Source organism: Diaphorina citri, unplaced genomic scaffold, assembly GCF_000475195.1.
Source record: "Diaphorina citri unplaced genomic scaffold, Diaci psyllid genome assembly version 1.1 scaffold168, whole genome shotgun sequence".
Lineage (NCBI taxonomy): Eukaryota > Metazoa > Arthropoda > Insecta > Hemiptera > Psyllidae > Diaphorina > Diaphorina citri.
The window spans coordinates 41482-55537 of NW_007377605.1; the positions used below are offsets into that span (position 1 = coordinate 41482).

Here is a 14056-nt window from a genome sequence, read left to right on the forward strand (position 1 = left end):
TCCCGTATTCTGGAGTAAACAAAAGGTAAATGGTTTTTTTTTTTTTTTTTTTCATTTTTATTATTATTATTATTATTATTTTATGGCTCTATTCAATGTGGCAGGATTTTTCAAAAGGAGCTCTTCCACCCAACCACAGGTTTTGTCGAGGATCTAATTGCTTAGGCCAGCCACTTACCATCAGGCAGATTTCAATGTTGTAGGATTTGAAATTTTTCAAACCAAAGAGAAGGAAGACATGGGAGAAATCCAGCCGTTCCAAGGGAAGCTTATGTGCTTGGGGAAAAAATTGGCCCCGGGTGGGCATCCTCCCCGTGACCTAGCGCTTACAGGGTAGACGCGCGACCCTCCAAGCTAACCAGGTTGGCGATGGCTTATGAAGTCTTGGTAAAGTTGGTATACTTAACTTAGTATTGAATCAGACCAGCTACAAGCTACACTATAAGTAGTGCCTAGTAGCTTGTCTGTTTATATTCACAGTCACAGTCCCACATTGAAGTATCTCTGATATCTCACTCTAGAACTGTGAGTAGGAAGTTGAATTCAATGACGTACATACAGTGTGTGTGAGAGAGAGAGAGAGAGAGAATATGTACTTGTACTTTAATACATAAGAAGAGAGAGATAAAATATAAACATACTTGTTCTTCACGAGAGAGAGAGAGAGCAACCTAGATTTCAAACTTTGCACCAATCTCGTTGAGCGTGATATAAAGGGTGGTATTGGTCTGAAAAGTGTAATAAGAACTTGATAAGATGTAAATATACGAGTACCCCCCAAATACCCATCATCCCTCAACAAATGTTCAACTGACACACAGTATAATTGGACCATATAATAATAGACTCTTGAGTGGAAGGTAACCACTAGGCGAGGTTAACGCCGGACTTTTACAAGTCACTTACTTACAGGGACACAGGCATTCATTTCTCACTCGGCAATATCAATGTGTAAACGGCCTTCCTTTAGAGAAAAATGTAACCATTTACTTCTCTGGGAGGCTATTGGCTGACGTTTGTGACCTATAAATCGGAATACCGGCTATAATACTCGTAGACATGTTCTAATATGCATAACTAATGTTCGAATATGCATGAGTAACTAGGCGAACTACGTATGCAAGTGAGTTTTAAATAATGTACAGTCGGTGTGGCTTTTAGTTGGCCTGTTTGTGAGGCTCAAATTATAAGGCCAGCCAGGTTAGCTTGGAAGGAAGCGCGTCTGCCTTGTAAGCGCTAGGGCGCGGGTTCGATTTCCTCCCGGGGGCGAACTTTATCCTATACAGACAAGGTCCGTTCTCGGAATGGCTGGACGCTGGATTTCTACTATCCTGCCTTCCTTCTCTCTTCGCTTTCAGACCTATAAGTCCTCAGGAATTACGGTTCCCTCTATCAAACCTCTTGGAAAAAAGTTCTTTTTTTTTTCCTTATCAGGAAAAAGAGCTAATCCTCCAGTCTCAAGTTCCTTAAGACGAATAAATTTAATTCATTACCACTTGCTCATTTCGTTATCAATGACCGCGCTGCAGATTATATCAAGTTGAATAATAAGCAATAACTCACCACTTGCGTAGGTTTCGTAGGTAATTCTGTGGTTACGTACGTACGGTAGATACGTAAGTAGGAGATTACGTGCTGTGAAAAGTACGCGTACAAGATGTGGCTTATATAAAAGGTGGTTAGTTCATTTTGTACAAAATCGTTTGTATTATCCTTCTATAGACAGCACAAAAGACTTTCAAAAAATGTCCATTTTGGATGGTCTGGCTGGGGGGGCTGTACCTTATCAGGAAAAAGAGCTAATCCTCCAGTCGAATAAATCCTTAAGACGAATAAATTTAATTCCTTACCACTTGCTCATTTCGTTATCAATGACCGCGCTGCAGATTATATCAAGTTGAATAATAAGCAATAAATAACTCACCACTTGCGTAGGTTTCGTAGGTAATTCTGTTGTTACGTACGTACGATAGATACGTAAGTAGGAGATTACGTGCTGTGAAAAGTACGCGTACAAGATGTGGCTTATATAAAAGGAGGTTAGTTCATAAAGCACAAAATCGTTTGTATTATCCTTCTATAGACAGCACAAAAGACTTTCATATCATCCCTCCACAAAAAATGTTCAACTGACACACAGTATAATTGGACCATATAATAATAGACTCTTGAGTGGAAGGTAACCACTAGGCGAGGTTAACGCCGGAAGGTTAGTTCATAAAGCACAAAATCGTTTGTATTATCCTTCTATAGACAGCACAAAAGACTTTCAAAAAATGTCCATTTTGGATGGTCTGGCTGGGGGGGCTGTAAACAGAGGGAGCCTTGCTAAAAAAAAAGCTAAGGTTGAGTGCGAAGGACGTCCACTCGTAAAATTTTTGTAGCCTAAACCAAATGTAAGCCCAAAGCAATCACCCTAGAGCTGATTGAGAGGCTAACGAAAAACGCCGACCCCATCTGAACTTGGAAAAAGGCGAGGAGACAGGATAAGGGAAGTGCAAGTTTTTAATTACATATACATAAGACTTTGGCGGAAACTTTGAAGTCGGCTGGCTTTTCTCGAATCAGTCTAATCTTCCTTTTACTTCCTATTATTGTAAAAATTAAATCCAAGTACCTACACTACAAAACACAAATAGAAAGGTTACAAGTTACAATGGTATTACAAACGAAGCCATTAGTTAAAACAAAAAGCAAGATAAGATAATGAAAGTGCGAAAGTTATAGGTACCGTCTCACGTAGCTATTTTTGAACCTAGTTTATGTAAATAGAGCATTTATTAATAACAGCCATTGTTTATTAATAAAACCCTATTTTGTAATGAGTTATTTTCTACGCAAACTGTTTTATTAATAACAGCAATTGTTTATTAATAAAATCCCATCTTTTTAATGAGTCATTTTCTATGCACAAATAAACGAAGCGGGAGTCATGAATTATGACGTCATCGCCTACGGGAGCGTATGCCGTGACGTCAAACTTCACGATTTACCTTATTAATAATAGCAATTGTTTATTAATAAAACCCTATTTTTTTAATGAGTTATTTTCTACGCAAACTGTTTTATTAATAATAGCAATTGTTTATTAATAAAATCCCATCTTTTTAATGAGTTATTTTCTACGCAAACTGTTTTATTAATAATAGCAATTGTTTATTAATAAAATCCCATCTTTTTAATGAGTTATTTTCTACGCAAACTGTTTTATTAATAACAGCAATTGTTTATTAATAAAATCCCATCTTTTTAATGAGTCATTTTCTACGCAAACTGTTTTATTAATAACAGCAATTGTTTATTAATAAAATCCCCTCTTTTTAATGAGTTATTTTCTACGCAAACTGTTTTATTAATAACAGCAATTGTTTATTAATAAAATCCCATCTTTTTAATGAGTTATTTTCTACGCAAACTGTTCTTGTAATGAAAGTTGTTTTTGATTTGGTTAAGTACAGGATCAACGTCACAGTTACGGTTTTTAGTGACGGAGGGTAAAAGTGGAGGGTCACTCCACTAACCTCCACTAGACGGAGGTTTTACTCTCCATTTGACGACTAGCTACCTACCCCATCACAGGGCCGTGTCCAGGATTTGGGGTGGTGGATGCCTCGAACTTTTGGAGTCCGGTCCACAGTAAGGAGACAAAATAAGAGCCTGTGATAAATAGAAGTCGTAGAAGAAAAAGAAAAATTCCGTTGGTCCTCATTTTTCCTGTTCCATGACTTTGAAACATCACCCAAGTAAGCGCAACTGATCTATTATAGGGTAAAAACCCCCGTCACCGAAAATCTTAGCAGTTATACAGTGACGTCAAACCTCTTAAAAATATCTCTGATCCACCCAGTACAACTTAGCCTTGACTGGAAAGACTCGGCCACATTATGAGAGTGAGTGGTCGGGTTTTGTGTGAGTGACAAGTGATTGACATCCGTACTAAAACCAGACCCAGCGTTGCTTAACCTGAGGTACCTAGTACCTACTTCCTACTGAAGAAGTAGGGGGAAAAACTCAATATTGATTAGTGGAAATAAAATAATATTTCTACAAAAGAAAAAGGAAAGAATAATTACCAAAATAAGTTCTATAGCTCCTGTTCAAATAAAATAATTGTCTACAAAAACCTCCGAGTAACGGAGGTTTTACCCTCTCGTCGAGGGAAAACTCAATATTGATTAGTGGAAATAAAATAATATTTCTACAAAAGAAAAAGGAAAGAATAATTATTACCAAAATAAGTTCTATAGCTCCTGTTCAAATAAAATAATTGTCTACAAAAACCTCCGAGTAACGGAGGTTTTACCCTCTCGTCGGCGACAAGCTACCCACCTCGTCTCTTTACATTAACCTCACCCACAGCCTGAGTGGGGCTGGGAAGACAGCAGCAGTTAGTACGCAACTGTCCATATTGTCGCCCATTCGAATACTAACCACGCGCAACGGTGCCTAACTTCGGTGTTCCATTGGGAACAGTTGCCTTTAAAGTGCCATCACCGCGCCGCTGGCTGCTACACGTTCTACTGCCGCGTTAACACGATCCGTGTGTCTCCGGTGTCTCGCCTTGAATATTAATACCCAAAATAATACAAATTTCAGCCAAACGAGTCTAGCTGGCCAGCGTATTCTCAGTATCAGTTCATTCCAAATCAGTATAGAATTTCTAAAATTTTAAATTTGTATTTATGAAAGTTTTAATTTTAATCCACTCACAATTTTAATCCACTCAGAAGCCCCACAGCCACAGCGACCGCAACTTTCAATAAAGTGTTCATTGTTTATTATTCTTTGCCTTATCGGGCCAAATGCCGGCATTAGAAGGGGCAAATGCCGGCGCAACTGCTGGTACAATCGTTGGCGCAACTGCTGGTACAATCGTTGGCGCAACTGCTGGTACAATAGTTGGCGCAACTGCTGGTACAATAGTTGGCAGCGCATTCGAAAGTAAATTGGCAGCCAATTTGGTATCACAGCACTCCCAAAAACAGTGCCACTCACAAGCCCCACAGCCACAGCGACCGCAACTTTCAATATAGCATCCATTTTCCAATTTGGTATCACAGCACTCCCAAACACAGTGCCACTCACAAGCCCCACAGTGCCACTCACAAGTTTTAATTTTAATCCACTCACAATTTTAATCCACTCACAATTTTAATCCACTCACAAGCCCCACAGCCACAGCGACCGCAACTTTCAATCAGTTCATTCCAAATCAGTATAGAATTTCTAAAATTTTAAATTTGTATTTATGAAAGGGTAGTTGTGCATAAGGCGCGTCAATGGGACATTACAAAAATCCTTTTATAAGAGGGAAGATACTTGCTTAAGGAGTGTTCCTAGTGAAGTTTTAAAAGGCGCGAAGTAAAAACAAGTCACATATTTTAATTGATTAGCACTTAAGAAACGAACTTTGAAATCTTAGGCGCGTCCGTGAGACATTACAAAAATCTGTCTATAAGAGGGAAGATACTTGCTTTAGGAGTGTTCCTTGACAAGTTTTTAAAATAGCAAAGTTAAAAAAGTCACATATTTTATTGATTAACACTTAAAAAACGAACTTTGAAATCTTATTTCCACGATCAACGATACTTCGAACAACGAACAACTCTGACGAACACAGCGGCCATCTTTTCAGTGTTTACAGGTGTATTACCGTACATTACCGTACGAGGGAACAAAATCCGTACAGAAATCTTACCTTATTGCCATGTTGACCAACACAAAGATGAAATGTTAGGTTAGGGTTAGGTTAAACGCACGAATGAGCAGTGACCAGTGTTAGGTTAGGGTTAGGTTAAACGCACGAATGAGCAGTGACCAGTGTTAGGTTAGGGTTAGGTTAAACGCACGAATGAGCAGTGACCAGTGTTAGGTTAGGGTTAGGTTAAACGCACGAATGAGCAGTGACCAGTGTTAGGTTAGGGTTAGGTTAAACGCACGAATGAGCAGTGACCAGTGTTAGGTTAGGGTTAGGTTAAACGCACGAATGAGCAGTGACCAGTGTTAGGTTAGGGTTAGGTTAAACGCACGAATGAGCAGTGACCAGTGTTAGGTTAGGGTTAGGTTAAACGCACGAATGAGCAGTGACCAGTGTTAGGTTAGGGTTAGGTTAAACGCAAAAAGTATGTGTTACAACATGTCGTTCGCGCCGGTCAAAACTACATCTAGCACACTCTTAAAGTAAGTTTTTCCTCTTATATAGAAATTCTCAGTAAATTTGCCATTGACGTGTCTTATGCATAATTACCTATGATTTAATTTTAATCCACTCACAATTTTAATCCACTCACAAGCCCCACAGCCACAGCGACCGCAACTTTCAAAGAAGAAGAAGGCAACGTTTAATATAAGAAAAAAATAAAGCATAATTACCAAATTGGTACGTTTTAAGAAAGTTATTTTCTTTCCAAGTTTACCAAGTATCTTCCAGAGATAGCACGTTGGAATAGTGATCTGGGGGGCTAGTGTTCGAGTCCCAGCAGTGATTAAACATATAGGTATGTTGAGGTGGACATTTGTAAAAGCTTTTCTCAAACAAAGGTACATTTTTTCCCTAAGTATACCAAATCAGGAAAGGGACTCGGGTTTTCCAGCCTAGTGAGCTTGGAAAGATGGAATTCCTTCACTCACCGCGAGGATCCTGAACAACCAGCCTTCTTCACTCGTGTCTGTCCCCAGAGCGTCCAGTCTAGGGTTGCCAACCGTACGTTATTTCCCGAAACAATCCGTATTTTTGTCAAAAATCAAATGTTCCGCCGGAACACGCCTTTGTTCCGGTTTTTTTTTTTCCAAATCTATAGTATCATTTAGATACTATAGATTTGGGAATACGGGAACTGACTAATAAACAGAAAAAATTACAAAAAAAAGTTTAAAAAGATAGGTAGGTACGTACGAAAAACACAAAAACCCGCCAAAATACATACATTTTAAATCTCATTGTAAGCTCGTAAAAACCATAGTTAATTTAAGTTTGACGTAGGGAATTGCGTAGAATTTCCTTATTTTCAGATCTAACTGGTAACGTGGTAACTACTGTCGCTTATTATTTAATATTTGATGTTTTGATGCCTGTCTTGGTAGCGGTTATATTGTGGTTAGACGGTTGGTTAATAGGAGAACTTCTGGTTCGAATCCCAACTGGAGGCATGGGATTTCATTCTAATTTCTTTGGTATTTTGATCACATAATGTTAGCTTTCTTAATGTTTAAAGGTTAGTTAATTGGTTGATTGATTAATTAAGTAGTCAATTCGAATACCTTGGACTACTACGTGTAACCCTACCCATGGCTTCTGGCCGCCCAAAAGTCAAAAGTGTTCCGTTCTCAAGCATTCGGCCCGGGCAGAAACTGAACCCGCGATCTAGCGCTTACAATGCAGGGTGCTCTACCCTCCTAGCTAACTAGGCTGGCCTGTATAGGAGAAAGCCAGCCGTTCCGAGAACGAACATTATCCCATCAGGATAAAATCCGCCCCGGGCGGGAATCGAACCCGCGGCCTAGCGCTTACAAGGCAGACGCACTACCAACCAAGCTAACTAGGCTGGCAAATAAGGTGATTAATAGTGAAAAGAATTCCTCATTTCCTCGAGTACCCCAGTACGGGTAGGTACTAGAAAAATGCTTACGTACGAAGCATTGAAGATTATCAACGTGCCTGTTAGTAAGGTACTTACTAGGAAATCATTTCACTGAATTATGTAAGAGAAACACTCGTAAGTGAGTGTTACCTGTGAGAAATTCCTCAATCAAGTGACATAGGTTACATGTCTATTGCATCGGACTTTACGTAGGTCAGGTATGTAATTAATTACATAATTATATAAGTACGTACTTATGTACATAATCCCAAATATGATATCTCTAATCTTATCAGGGTCTTTCACATAGGGGGAGCGGGGTTCCATTTGATCAATGATCCAGGCTTCTTAAGAGCGCCAGTCGTGCATTTGATCCAATATAAAGTATTATGAAATGAGCTCTTCTTCTTTTCTCTCGCCTTTTCCCGTGCTCAGACGGGGTCGGCGTTTTTCGTCAGCCCTCAATCAGCCCTAGGGTGTTTTTTTGGGCTGTTTGTACAAAATTTTATGAGGGGATGCCCTTCGCACTCGATCTTTACTAATTCTTTAGCGAGGGGAAAAAACAACAACCGTAAGGTGACAGAACGGTGACCGAACGTATCCTTGACGGATAAAGTGTTCGTGTACCTTTAGCCCGAAAGTCTGATTAAGCTTTGAACGGGCCTGAATCTTACCATCCATTATACGTATAGTAGTCGATGTAATGGATTACAATGACTAGTGACTACTCTATTGCATAGGGGTTTTCATACGTAGATCACTTAAGTACGTTATGCGTACACCTGGAGGATATTTTTACAGTCATTAATATGTAAATAACTACTATGTAGTATGTAGTTATACTATAACTTCTATATGAGGTCAGTTTCTATGACCAGTAAGGTTCTCAGTTTCTTACTGAGTTCTCTGACGTCATTAGTTACAACAACATGATCTTCTTCGTCATTAATAAATAGGTACATACATAGGTATTGTTTGTTATTATGTATATAATGTAATATTATGTATTATGTTTTTACGTGGACAATTTGAGTTTTTCAGCATAAATTGTCTTTATTTATGACTCCCCATGGTCGTAAATTTTGTGTCAAATAAATCTTTTTGAAAAATAAACAAAATGATGGTGTGGAACGTATAGACAAACAAGGGGGTTTTCGAGTTATTTTTCAAGTGGTAAAAATAGGAAAATTGAATAATACACGTAGGCAGTCGGTATCATTTGATGGATCGAGTTGGAATCTTACCGTCACGTCACGTCACGTCACGTCATCAGAAAGGATATCACCGTCAGCTAAAGTTTTGTTTGTTTCATTTGGAATGTGGTTGACGGTAGTTGACTTCAGAGATCCGTCAGTAAAATTCTTCCTTCAAAGTTCAAAGCCTTTAAAAATTAAACGAGTTAATTCACCTAAATAAGTTTTACAATAAAAACAAGATCTACATTTTGTTCATGACTTTATTGGCGTACGTACACAGCGTCCTCCTTATTTTAATGAGCGTAACTTTCAATTTCAACTGGTGTTGTCGTGACGTAGGTTCAGTCCTTGGAATGAAATCTGTGCCAGTTAGTCAGTTCCAACGAAAGTTTACTGAGCTTTGAAGTTGGACTGGATCTAGGCTAGTTTTTTTCTGCTGAAAGTCATGTTTGCAAGAGTACCTGGGGATACATGGGTGACCGCGGTCTCTCAGACCGTCTGAGACCACGGTCTGCAGCTTTTGTCGCCAGCATACCCGACACACGACAGCCTGACAGACCAGGTTTCATCCTAAACAGTTACGGTTCGTTCTCGGAACGGCTGGCTTTCTCCTGTCCAATCTTTCTTCTCTTTCGGGACGATAAGACCTTAGCAGTTACAGTTCCCTCTATCAAACTTCAACAGAGTGTTAAGAATAGGTCATGTTTTTACTTTCCAATCTTGTGCCAATGAGAGTGCGTTATCGATTTGTTTATCATTGCTTTATGGTTCATGGTTCAAGAGCTCAATTGAAGCAAGAAACGATCTCCTAACTACTATCAGTCCTATCTGACCACACGTAAGTGTGTCAGAGGCGTTAGATCACCAGCACCTAGCTAATAAAGTATATTGGATAATAAGGTTGATAGTATTGTTGATACAAACCAATTTGAACTGTCTGTATGTCCTACACATACTAATATTACTAATAGATAATAGAGAACAATTGAGCAACGAGAGTGCGTCACGCATACAGATTCAATAGCTTTTATCGATATTTAATTGTTTGATTAGAATATTTCTGTCCGCTGTCTGTATTCAAAGCTTCAACAATTTCGGCATTGATGTGAGCTTTCAAGAGTGTTTCACCAATAAGTACTTTATTCTCATTCATGTCGTGACATTACTAGTTCTTTCAACAATTTTATTGAATTACCTATATCTTCATTAACAAGTACTCCTACGCTTAATTGGACACTTGCATCTCTTTTACTACGCAGCAGGCAGTATCTTGAGTGTTTGACCAGCATGTGTACTTTATGCTTCATTCGTGATATCACTCCTTCTTTCACCAATTTAATTACGAGCTCATTAATTTTAATAAAATTATGAACCATACTCCCATCAAATATTAATGTGTTAATTAACATCTCAATATCATGAATAGCATGATTGTTCATATCATAAGTATCATGAATTTGAATCATGGCATTTAATAGTTCTAATATATTCTGGGATGCACTCATGTGGTCGGTCATGCCTCGATTCAAGTCCTCTCAAATTGTCATTCTGTTTATACATAGCTATGAACTTCGTTCTCTTGAGTTCTGTTATGGCTTTGTGACGCACTTCGAGGTCCGTTGTTTTGGTGTTGTTCGACATCTTGATGTTGGTTCTGTTCTCATTTGTAGGATATTGGTTTCTTGTGTTTGGTATTCATTATTTCATTAGTGCTTTTCCCCCCTCTTCTTTGATCTCTGATTTGAGCTGTTCCGTTAATGATACATATATCTGTTTTAGCGAATGTGGAGGTAATGGTTTTGTTGTTGGTTTTGGGATGTGTTTCTTAGAGGTTGGAAGTTTCTGCGCACTAAAGTATCTTGACGTATTGTTGTTGTTTGTTTTCTTCTTTAATGATTCTGGCTCTCTTGGAATGTTGATCTCTTCGCCTGGTTCGCGTGTGTTGGTGGATGTGGGTGTGTTGGTGTTGTTTACTATGTTTACTAACGATTTCTGAAAGTTCATTATCAGGACATCTGTTGTGCGTCGTACATCCAAGAGGCAAGACTTGGTGTTTTCTTCTTCAAAGATTCTAACTTTCTTGGAATGATGTAAATATACCTAGTCATAGTCTCATGTGCAAGATGACTGTTTACCCGGATCTGTCATGGTTGATGCATATTTATTATATTTCCATCTAAATTCATTTTGAAATAATGTTGGGAAAAAGAATGGAAACTCATCTTTTTTTTTTTCCTTTCTTTCTTTCTTCTTTTTTTCCGCTTTTCTCTTTTTTTTTATAACTATCTTCTTAGGCTGATGATTCCCCCTTAGTCGACACAACCTCAATACATTATGTATTGAGGTTTAGACAAGGGGTAACGTCTCCTTATTTCTATAATAATGTGTTCCTAATTTGTCATGTACCTATGTATATTATATGAAATAAAGAGATGTATATGTTAAAAAAAAAAAAAAAATATATGTAAGTAACTAGATAGGCATAATATGTAGGCATAAGGCATAATATGTACATAATTATCTGCCCAGTGACCATTACCTGCCTGTCTGAATCTCAATTTATGCCAAACTTCTTCGCATGCCACGAAGCATGGCATGCGAAAAAAAAAGAATAAAAAAAAAAAACTCCTTGTTATGGGTAAAAACATTTATTTATTTCTTTTTTATTATTTTAATTGATTAAAGTGCGTCAACACCAATCAACATAATCTGGGATGTTGTATGCACTCAGGTAAAAATAATGATGTCTTAACATATGTAGGTAGGTATATCTGATATCAGCTTATTCAATAATGATGTCTAAACATATCTGATGTCAGCCTAGGTATTCATATTCAGCCTACATTTGCTTATAGTGGGTTTCACCTAGGTCAGCGATTCCCAAACTGGGGTCCGCGGCCCCCGAGAGGGCCTTGAAGGACTTCAAGACCCACGGGAAAAACCATGATTTGTTAATTCTGTGGATTTTTATCTTCTTTTTTTCTGTGTTCGTGATTATTTCCAACTCATCATCTTCCTTATCAAAGTTCAGAAGCATAATTCTCATTTAGTTCTCTTCTAAATGATCACTTGTTCGCTGACCGCTCTTGGATTAAAAAGATTAATAAGTAGAAAGAAAATTTTAAATCAAATAAATTTTGATAATTTTGTATTTCTCTCTTTGAAATTTTATACAAGTTTAATACATTTTGTTTTTAATAAAATTGAATAAATAGACATTAAAACTGTCGAGTTTTCTCATGTGATCAATGAATGGGGTCGGAACACGCGTCAAAATCATTAACTCATTCATCTCAATCAATCATGAGAATTGTGTTGAACTTGATTTTCTCCGTCTGTGAATTTGTGTTAACCATTTCGTTTGATGAAGTTTAAAAAAAAAGTTTTTCTGGTTTGTGCAAACTTCAAGCCTGCGTTCACAAGCTACGATTTACTTGTGCAAACCGGTTTGCACCAGCCGGTTTGTGCAAATGGATTCAGCATGTAAACCTTCCTTATAGGCTATGACTCTATGGTCTACTTCACCCTCAGTTCCATCTTTATCGGGACCTGAACTGATAAACTGCTGGAACCACCTTGGTCTCAGGTGTCACCGAGCTAAATTTAGACACCTAGATACAATACATGTGCCGTCTGACTGATTTCTCAGAAATTCTTATCCTATCGAAACACACACGGCCTGAACTCTAATCTTGAAGCCTTCATGCCATTTTATGACCATATGCCAGGTCCAATTCCAAACAAAGGTAGCAGAATTTGTGAGAAAATAACCAAGGAACCAATGGCATAGACATCATAGCACACGAGTTCGATTTTACAATGTTGAATGTACCTTGTAACCTTGTACCATTTTCTGTCAGATCATTAAGTTGAGCAACCTGGTCCGTGGTTGGTATCTGGATAACCCTCCTGTTGGGACATAGAGTGGTATTTGGACTCGAACCACCTGTCTTCAGGGCGGTGAACTTCCAGGCCCAAAGTACTGTCTCAATATAAATTACTGATTACATTAGACAAAGTATAGCTGTATTTCACGAGTACATTGTTGAGGTGAGAGGTTTACTCGCAGATTTAGATAACGCATTCAGAATTCTATTGTTGGCCACAATACGATTGTTATGGAGAGAAAATCCAGACTTGGACTCTGTCGCGTCTAATGTCTTGGGGGGAAAGCATGTGAAAACACGTGAGTTGAGACTGGTGAGATAAAGGAAAGGATTATAATGATGAAAGTTACGCAAAACACAGATAGGAATGATAAACTAGATCAGTGGTTTTCAACCTTTTTTCGCCCGCGTACCCCTGGGGTACCGGAATTTAATGTCACGTACCCCCGCCACCATCATAATGAGTACCGGGTACCCATACCTAGGTTGATGTGTGCCATTACTACTGACTTATAAACACACACTCAGTACCTTTTGAAAGAAATTCAGTACTTCAGTACCTTGGGCTCAAAATTCAGGACTTTTTGGGACTGTACTTCACTGATAAGCCGTCAAAACTCAAATTTTGCTCGTGTCCACCATTACACAATTATTATTATTATTATTTTTCGCGTACCCCCGGAGGCTCTCTCACGTACCCCCGGTTGAAAATCGCTGTTCTAGATGGATAGTGGATACTATGTAAATTCCATGAAACATTTTGTAAAAGTACGGACTGCGACTTTGTCCCGACTAAAGTCTTCCTAGAAAGCATGTGAGTACACGTGAACTGAGAGAGAATGTAAAAGGATTAGAAAAGATTAGCAAAACAGAGATAAGAATGATACGGTGGATACTACCTTTGTAGGTATTTTTAGTTGATTTTTGTATTTGTTCTAGATGGATAGTGGATACCTATGTAAATTCCATGAAACATTTTGTACGGACTGCGACTTTGTCACGACTAAAGTCTTCCTAGAAAGCATGTGAGTACACGTGAGTTGAGAGAGAATGGAAAAGGATTAGAAAAGATTAGCAAAACAGAGATAAGAATGATACGGTGGATACTACCTTTGTAGGTATTTTTAGTTGATTTTTGTATTTCACATACAGTAAAGGGGCCGCGGAGCCTTCACAATTTAAATAAAAACTGACCATCGAAAATTTGACCCGATTACATTACCTTCCTTCCTGTAGGATAAGGAAAGTGAAAAAGGGGCCTCGCAAAAAAAAAGTTTGCTAACCGCTGACCTATGTAGGTAATTGGCTTATCGATGAATCTGATTATCATAATCAATTATCCTATGATGAATATGATGATACCTAATTACCATATGATACCTCAATATACTTC

At 38.3% G+C, this 14056-nt stretch overlaps 1 protein-coding gene and 1 long non-coding RNA gene across 2 annotated transcripts in view; both read left to right on the plus strand.

Moving 5' to 3' along the window:
* The window catches only part of LOC113465832, a 46209-nt gene that overhangs the window by 31635 nt on the left and 518 nt on the right, over positions 1–14056 (plus strand). The window lies entirely within an intron of this gene.
* LOC113465833 lies at positions 1788–2339 on the plus strand. The gene is made up of 2 exons (XR_003390423.1): positions 1788–2039; positions 2210–2339. It is a non-coding gene; the product is annotated as an uncharacterized LOC113465833 (long non-coding RNA).